Below are 9073 nucleotides of genomic sequence, written 5' to 3'. Positions count from 1 at the left end.
GTCGTGACATGTCACGACCAATATTCAAGGGATATAAAATAGTCCCGACCAATTTTTGCCATATTAATTAAAAAAAAAACAAAACATGTATTTTTTAACAAAAACAAAATAAATAAACGAAAATCTACATTGATTAGTTTAATATTTCAATATACTACGCAGTGGTAGCATTCATTTTAAAATTCGCTGTTCTGAACTATGACGACCCGCTATTGGCTCACAGGACGTGGATCTTCGTTCTTTGATTGGCTGCAACAGGCGGAACGGAAGCTTGGTCCATGGTGCTGAAAGTGAACGCGTCTCCTTCTGAGTTTGACATTTATTATGAGTCTCCGAGACCATGTCGCCACCAAAAAGAAAAGGACGACAGACATTAGAAGTTATTTCGCTACCTCGGCTGTAAGTACAGTGAGGGGACCCATAAGTTAGATATCTATCACGCAACGCATTTGTTGTAAAGTCCGGTGTTTAGTAAGGTCAGCACTGAATGTGAGGTAGAATAGGTCTGTTAATTATGTAATACTTTTTCACATAGGATGCTCAGACAGCAGAGCAAGCAATTTTATGAATCTTTTTTCCTCTTAAATGCATAATATCTCAACAATTCGATCTTTTTCCTGAAGTGCAAGAAGTCATTTTTTGTTCTTATCTGCAATTGTGTTTGTTGTATAATCAGTAGATCCAGAGGATATTTCTTTTGATCTTACTTGTAATGTTTGCTGAATTTTGAAAAGGAAAAAGTAAAGTGTTCTTGAACTGATCTGCTGAGTATGACTGTATCTGGTTGTATACACAAGATGTATGATCTGGTTATGGTTGGGGGGAGGGGGCTATAAGCCAATGTGGTGCCCCCCCTCCCACTGGTCAAAAATGGTCGAGGGGGGCAGTAAGTTGTAAGGTCCCACCAAAACTTAGACCAAACCTACGCCCTTGGGAAACAGTAATGTTGAAATTTGCTGTCATATTGGCGTAAAGCTTTTGCCCACATGCAGAACACCACAAGGAACAGAAATCAGTTAAAGATTTTTTATTGAAGAAAAGTAATGTGATATGGTGGGGATCCTGTGGTGGAGTCTGGAAGACAGCGGAAAGTTGGGAAAGAATGATCACAATCAGGGAGGTAGTCTGTGGGTTCCAGGCTGAAGTCAACGGATCCGGCTTCCATAAACGAGTGGGATCCTAGGCAAGGAGGCTGCGGTGGAGGGCGGGCAGGTAAGTGATGACTTGACGGAGGTGGAGGTGAGGTCCGACTGCCAGCCGATGACAACTGAGAATCTTGAGATCCAACGGGAGAGGTGAAAACGGGACTCGGGCAACCAGTGGGTACCGTCCACAGCGTCACGAGGAGGGCTTTAACCAAAAAGCCAGGATAGAAGTCACTCTGGAGAATCCAAATCGTCTCGAGGAGTAAACAATTCCTGAAGAGCACAGAGGACAATGAAGAGTTACTTAGAGGGAAAAAGCTCAGAGGACTAGCTCCGAGGGGCTCAGTTTACCAAGCAGGTAAAACACTCCGGCGTCGAAGTGCTGGCAGTCAGCTTCTTTAACCTCCAGAGGATGATGAGATGATGTCCGCCAGGTGCGTAAAACCCATGGGCGCACCTCCCAGGTAGACAGCATCTGGCTCCATCTAGTGGACCACAGTGATGCTACAGACTCACACCAGGAAGAGGGGAAAAGAAAAACAAAAAGGAAAAAAAAAGTGCAATCCCGCCGCCCCTCTTCTTCCGACTCTTGGAATAGTCCCTGTCCCCGCGAACCAAGGAAAATCCAGGGACCTCCACGCTGTATTCCGGAATAAGCGAGTGCAGCCAGGTTTCCGTGAAGCAGAGATACTGCACTCCCAGTACTCCTTCTGGGTCCTAACCAGCGCCGTGAGTTCGTCTGTCCTATTTCCCAAAGACCTCACGTTCCCCACGATAATCGCCGGTACCGTTGGCCTGCGCCGTCTCCTCTTCTACCTCCGTTTAACTCCAGACCCGCAGCCCCGTCGTCTCCTCCGTAACTCCTCCGGGACCACAGGCCCATCTCTGGCAGCAGCAGAGGCCCACACAGCGCAATCAGCCGTTCACGCGAGAAAACAATGCCGCTACTCCGCTCGGCGAAGTTGTCCGCAACCAAGAGTATAAGAAGTAGCAGAAGAACGCGGAGAACATCGACAGAACCACATCCAGCCATTGTAGAAAGCCCAACTGATGATCCATGGGTTCTTCAAGCACGGATCCTTAATCGGTTACAGCAAATATACACAGACAAACACACACACGACGGGAGCTGCGTCTGCAGGCAGCCAGCTGTGCCGGCGCCATCTTGACAATCAATATAGGTCAATGTAGGTTTTAGCAGTAGATTGTTTCTACAGAAACCCCATGTTTGTTTCCAGACATTAACCATGTGGGGGAATAGTCGCAGCTCACTGTGACTGTATAGCTGGGTAGGTTATATTTAATTTATTTAGCTTTTTTTATCATGACAGTTCCACTGAACATATTTTCTGTCTGGGACTCGGCACTGAGATAGCTGCTAACAACATTAGCAGTCTTGGGACTACCAAGCTATATGATTGGTTGTCCTTTTAAGTAGCTGTCCAATAAAATATCTAAAAATACATTTTAACCGATACTAAGGTTACTTGTTAGAAAGTGGGCGCTGTACACTCTGGCATTGTTAGTTTCTGCACATCCTGTTTTTAGCAGTAGATTGTTGATTCACTTTTCTCAACCTTTTTTGTTAAGTTTTTTAAAAATTAACTCCCTTGTGACCAATTACCTTCAAAACACGAAAATAACGTTTATCTTTCTCTCTGTTGGAACAACTGTACACGACTCAGAATTTAGGCATTTTGACGCTGGAGCAAAAGAAGTAAACAGGCTGCATTTACTTCTTGCCCTCCATCTGCATTGGGTGACGTCGATGCTGCATCATATGACACCGAGCAATTCAAATATGTTTAGTCTCTGTGTAAGGAGGCTGATTAATAGAAGAGTGTCTCCAGACCCATAAACAACACACAACTCTTTTTGTTCAGTGCAGACTGATTAGGTTACCAGGCTGGTAGGGCAATGTGAATTTCTTGAACACCAACACTCTCACAGTTCCCAGATGTGCAGTATAGGGTAACAGTGGGGCCAATCCAGATTCCACAGGGAACAGACTAACCAGCTTTGCTGGCCAGTCAGTCCAGCAGATCTTCCAAGGCCAAGAAGCCAAGCTCATGAAAGATGCATTAATGTTAATGTTTTCTCCCAACTGGATTTACCTACATACCAAGTTTCAGATTTCTATGATGTAGGGTTTGGCCTATTTCACCTATTTGACCTATTTCACATTAAGCAGTTCGGCCCTGCAGACTTTTGATTCTATTGAAATTAAAACATTTCTTATGGGGGACAATGTTCAATGAAGTTTGAGAAGTTTTTGAATATGTTAAGGCCTCCAAAAAGCCAAGAAAAGAAAATCTCTTGAAAATGAGATCTAGATCTCAACGGAGTTTACCTGATTAAATAAAGGAATATAAGAAAAGTGTCAGAATAACAAGAAAAATCCTTCTAGTTATAAAAGGCCTTAACAGTCCTTTTGATGCTCAGGCCTAATAAACTAGACTACAAACACTACATGATAACATAAAATAACAGTAACCTAATTAATGATAATAAAGCTAAGGTGTAAAAGCATACAACTGTACACTTAGAACGAAAATGTTTTAGCTATCTCATGCAAGATGATTTTTGCAGTCAGAGAAAGTTGCATTTATGTTATCTGCATAAAATAAAATGCCATCAGCATCAAATGGGACGATCCCTGCTCCACTCAGCTCTGTTGCTGTAACCATGGGTAAGACACTTCTCACTTGCCTGCTGATGGGGGTCAGAGGTCCTGATGGCACCGGTGCATGACAGCCTTGCTTCTGTTATACTTCCCCATGGTAGCTGTGGCTACCATCCAATTCAAACTGGATGACTCTTCAACCTCACCTGCATCATCCCATCACCTGGTCATGTGCCTCAGCTGCAACCCATCAGCTTTGGACCACGTCTCGTCATAGCCAGTCAGAAGGGCCTCGTGCAAGTTCTACAAAAGATAGATTTTAGGTTAACTGATTTCTCTAAACTGTGATTAGGCTTGAATGTGTTGAATGTGTGTGTTTCTCTGCATTACACTGTGATTGATGACTTGTAGACCTCGCCATGTTCTTGTTCATTGATTGTTGGAGACAGGCGCCAGCTCATCCCTCTCAGAATAAATCCTGCAGATAGAGCCGCATAAGAACCCTTTTGTACAACCACTAATCAATATGGAGCTGCTGCCTGCTTTGGAAAAGTACAAACCTGACTCAAACCTGGATAGAGAGTAATATAGGACACCTTCTGTCAAATTTTAATCGGAGTTTGATTGATGAGTGATTAATGACCCGTGACTAATTGATTTTAATTTCCGGTCACATGATGCCCCTCCCCCCATCCGGTCACATGATTCCCCTCCCCCCATCCGGTCACGTGACACCCCCGGATGTCTCATGACCTCAGCATGCTTAACACGTGTTACACTATATTCCCGCTAATTTCAATTCAACCAATAGGAACAGAGACAGGCTCCGAGTTTTATGAGTAATACAATTAAAGTATAAAAGAACAATAAGTGTTAAATAATCAAGAATAATATACGATATAATATATTTAAATAGAATGTTGTAATTAACTCCGGTTTTGCTCACCAACCCGTCCGTGTTTGTGCGTGTGTCCGGGCAGAATACTGGACACACATGTCCCTCAGGATGTCTCAATGCCATACAGTGTTTAAGGTGAACTCCTTCTGACCTCTATGAGTTTGAATTAGCCGATAGAAGCAGAGACAAGGGGTTCGGTGTTAGAAAATCAATAGTAATATACAATATAGTATATTCAAATAGATTTGGATGTTGTAACTACCTCCGTTTTTTTTTAAACGGAAGGTCTTTCTGATATACTGCCTGAAGCGGGACAAGCTCCAGACATCAGGAAGACCCTCATGACCTCCGGTCATCATGCGTGACACGTGTGGCTCTCTATATTTCCGATCATCTCAATTGGGTCTCTATCGGGGGTTGATTGATATGGTGTAAAGGCCAGCACAGGATTCATTCTCGTGACTTTTTGGTGGGTGGGGGTGGGAGGCCCCATGACAGTGCTGCTCACCAAGCCATTCGTGTGTGTGTGTGTGTGTCTGTGTATATAAAGACATATAGAAACAAAAGTCCCTAAAGAAAACCTACAGTTTAACTATTTTACTGCATTATTTATGGTAGCACTATTAGCCAGTGCTGACTATGAGTTTGTGATTTCCTTCATCACTTCAATTTTAAACTCTAATAGATTTTTTTTCTGTAACACTTGCTAGTGTGATACATTTCAGTAAATGTTCCTCATTTGTACACGTACTTCTTAAGAATATGTGACAGACAGTAAACAGGCCTACTCAAATTTAACTTTTATCCTTCCGCAGTTAAAGAATTTGTCCAGACTTTTCCAGAATTTGGCCCGGCATCACTGTGAATGATTTTGTTCAGGTTTTTTTCTTGCTGTTGAATCAACGCTGATCTTCCCACTGCTTCATGCTTTCTCCAAAATAGTAAATCTTGGTTTAAATACATTTGAAACTCAGATTTTCTTTATGTAACACTTGCTAGTGTGATACATTTCAGTAAAAGTTCCTCATCTGTAAATTTATTTCTGAACAATATCTGACAGGGACTAAACAGGCCTCGGTGAGGTTCCCTTGGATTTCTATTGATTTATTGAATGTGTAAATATTTATCAAACTGAATGGCCATTCAGTTTTTATATAGTTTTTTTTTTTCTTTTGGTGTCTGTTGCACAAATTGTAATATAACTATCAGCCAAAAATTCAGTCAGTGAATTTGTGTTTTTTCTTAAATACTCCCTCTCACCGAGACTTACTTACATCTTCTGACAACTAGCTTATAATAACTTATAATAACATTGACTAAGTTTGCTATTGGTACACTTTACCTAAAAATAAAAATTAAACATACTCACTACACAGCCATGCTCCAAGAGTTGCTCATAACATGGTGAATTGTTCTGTTACCTTTAAAATGATCTGCAGCTTTTGTTCCTTGGTCCTAATGATGCTGTTCACTAATGTTCTCTAACAGACAGTACAACACCTCTTGTAATTGATAAGCTTATAAATGATCAATGTGAAGCATCAGTATGCGCTAAAGAAGATCATATCAGTCAGATTAAGTAAAATATCATTAAACTCAAAGCAATCAAAATTATATTTCTCTGAAAGGTAATCTCTCCTTTTCAGAGAGTTTAGACTGTATGAAAGGAATCAGTGAAATATACTATGAAATATTTTATCTGCTGCATCCCCATAATAAAACTTCAATTGTGAATTGAATGATTACATTGCATCTAGATACAAAAGAATCAACCGTTAATTAGTAATCATACTGACTAACAAGATCTGATCAAACAAGAAACTTGACTACCTCAAGGGATTTCTCACATTGGAGAACAAACCGTCTGACTTTCTTTAGCCACTAAATTTAACCTTACCAAAGTTTTGCCTTGGAGTAAACAGGTACTGAGTTTGAAGCGGATCAGACGCCTTCAGCCATCTGCTAAAACTAGACTCCGGCCTTCCTCACTGTAAAATAAAACATTAGACTTTAAAAAAAGTTCAAGCGAACATCACTTAATTATCATCGACTTGTTGTTTGTACTCATCTTAAACAAGTGGCAGGGACATTTGGATATATATAAAAAAGCTTTATAAGTTAATCTATTTAAGTTGAGTCCATGCAACAACTAAAATAAAATAAAAAGTGAACTATTTGAAAGTAGTGAGGATTTAGGGTGGTAAAAGTTGAACATTTTAACATGTCCAGACACTACACCATTTCTGCTCAAGCAAACCAAAAAGTTTTGAACAGAACAACCATGTCAAATAATGAGACCATGAATCTTTAATCTATGTAGCAAATATATTGCTGCTGCTGCTGTAAGCAGAAAATAAAATAAGTTTTACGGAGAATAATATTTTGGATGAGTTTAAGAATATTGTTTGCCAAAATCACACGGTGTAACTACACTTGTCTTTTATATGTAGCAGTAATTGAATCTTTTGAGGCAATTGGTTGGCATAAATTAAAGTAAATACGACCTATTTTCCTGCTCCACATACTTAGTTAGCAATTTGCCAGTTAGCTTCCCAGTCTGAACTTCTGGGCAATGTCTTGATTCAGTCAAATCTTCTATCTTCTCTAACTCTGATATTTTGCTCGCTGGTCTTCATCATGCTTTGAATGCAGTATCGGGTTTCTCTTACTTTAACCCGCCCAACTTGCACCTGATTGGTATGTTAGCCTTTTGATTCCCTCCCAGTGAGGCGGTGCTTCACAAAGCAATCTGTTTGTCAAACTGTTGATCTGCCTGATGGCTGTTTTAGAAGATATGGTGACTGAGGTTTAGACAGTACTAGCCAGCTCATGCAGCTTGTTTTTACTAGATGTCTGTCCTAAAAGTACATATCTTTAAAATATGAATAAATACGTACAATTCCATAATTATTCGATCCAACGGTTATAGAAGTTTTGTAATAATGCAATTCAGGTATTTTACATTTTCTGGACTAAAGGAGGATTTCAGTTCAACACCTGTGGTTTCTTAATGTAAGTGTTTCTGCTACTGGACAAGAAACTGGGTTAAAAGAGGATTTAAAAAGAAAAGTACAAAGATGATAGTTGTTTTTACCGAGAGCAAGGCTGTGACTAGTTATCAGGACAGAATGAGACCTGTAAAACTGTTGGGCATCTGTTCCAACAATTTATTAATCTTTAGGAAATATTTTTTGGACACAGCCATCCGCAGGAGCAAGATGAAGCAAGAACATCACAACATCAGATGTATTTTTTCATCCCTATATCCGTGATTTAAAACTATTTTTAATTTTGTGTCATCATTGTTCCCCTTTTCAAAGAGTCAATTATCTTTTCACCCATGGAAAAGTGTGATGTGTTTATTATGAGTAGGATTAACCAAGCTGAAGGAAAATAAAGAAAAAGGATAAATAAATATTCATTGATACAGAACCGAATCAGCAAATATGAACTCATGAAACTATTGAAACCTTCAAGAATTTTATGTTGTGTAAGATATTTAAGAAACTAATATTCAATCTGCGTTCATGAATTTCTTTATTTGGTTGTTATCTGTAAAATACATTTACCTTGTGTTTTGTTGAACACCAGACATCTCATCTCTTTTCCACAGTTTTTCACTTAGTTCCACTACTGCTGTGGATTTTATAGTTAATGTTTAAAGCCAACAGAGTCTGAAGCGATGGAGGAAATTTACGTCAATATGGAACCTGTTGGAAAAACGGCATCTAATCACACAGGTAAGAACAAAGTTACAGAGAAATTTAGTATGTATTGAATTCAATTTTGCTAAGGTTGAGGTTTTTGTTAAGGTTCGACCAGCTCCAAAGAGAGGCTCAAACCACAGGTGTTGAACTGAAATCCTCCTTTAGTCCAGAAAATGTAAAATACCTGAATTGCATTATTACAAAACTTCTATAACCGTTGGATCGAATAATTATGGAATTGTACGTATTTATTCATATTTTAAAGATATGTACTTTTAGGACAGACATCTAGTAAAAACAAGCTGCATGAGCTGGCTAGTACTGTCTAAACCTCAGTCACCATATCTTCTAAAACAGCCATCAGGCAGATCAACAGTTTGACAAACAGATTGCTTTGTGAAGCACCGCCTCACTGGGAGGGAATCAAAAGGCTAACATACCAATCAGGTGCAAGTTGGGCGGGTTAAAGTAAGAGAAACCCGATACTGCATTCAAAGCATGATGAAGACCAGCGAGCAAAATATCAGAGTTAGAGAAGATAGAAGATTTGACTGAATCAAGACATTGCCCAGAAGTTCAGACTGGGAAGCTAACTGGCAAATTGCTAACTAAGTATGTGGAGCAGGAAAATAGGTCGTATTTACTTTAATTTATGCCAACCAATTGCCTCAAAAGATTCAATTACTGCTACATATAAAAG

At 39.8% G+C, this 9073-nt stretch overlaps 1 protein-coding gene and 1 long non-coding RNA gene across 3 annotated transcripts in view; both read right to left on the bottom strand.

The window, feature by feature from the left end:
• Positions 1–1012: 1012 nt before the first annotated feature.
• On the bottom strand, positions 1013–1696 carry LOC114153677 (uncharacterized). Its single transcript, XR_003597384.1, has 2 exons — positions 1497–1696; positions 1013–1418 (listed from the first exon to the last, which is right to left on the bottom strand). It is a non-coding gene; the product is annotated as an uncharacterized LOC114153677 (long non-coding RNA).
• Positions 1697–1849: 153 nt separating this feature from the next.
• The window catches only part of pcdh10b (protocadherin 10b), a 104023-nt gene continuing 96799 nt past the window's right edge, over positions 1850–9073 (bottom strand). Inside the window, exons 5-7 of one of the 2 annotated variants that reach the window (XR_003597367.1) lie at positions 4159–4246; positions 1934–4071; positions 1850–1889 (exon numbers count right to left, since the gene is read on the bottom strand). The gene's annotated coding sequence lies outside the window, so the exon portion shown is untranslated. The other variant, XR_003597366.1, reaches the window with a different exon arrangement.

The sequence above is a fragment of the Xiphophorus couchianus genome, chromosome 11 (assembly GCF_001444195.1).
Source record: "Xiphophorus couchianus chromosome 11, X_couchianus-1.0, whole genome shotgun sequence".
Taxonomy (NCBI): Eukaryota; Metazoa; Chordata; class Actinopteri; order Cyprinodontiformes; family Poeciliidae; genus Xiphophorus; species Xiphophorus couchianus.
This window is presented reverse-complemented; position numbering and strand designations above follow the sequence as displayed.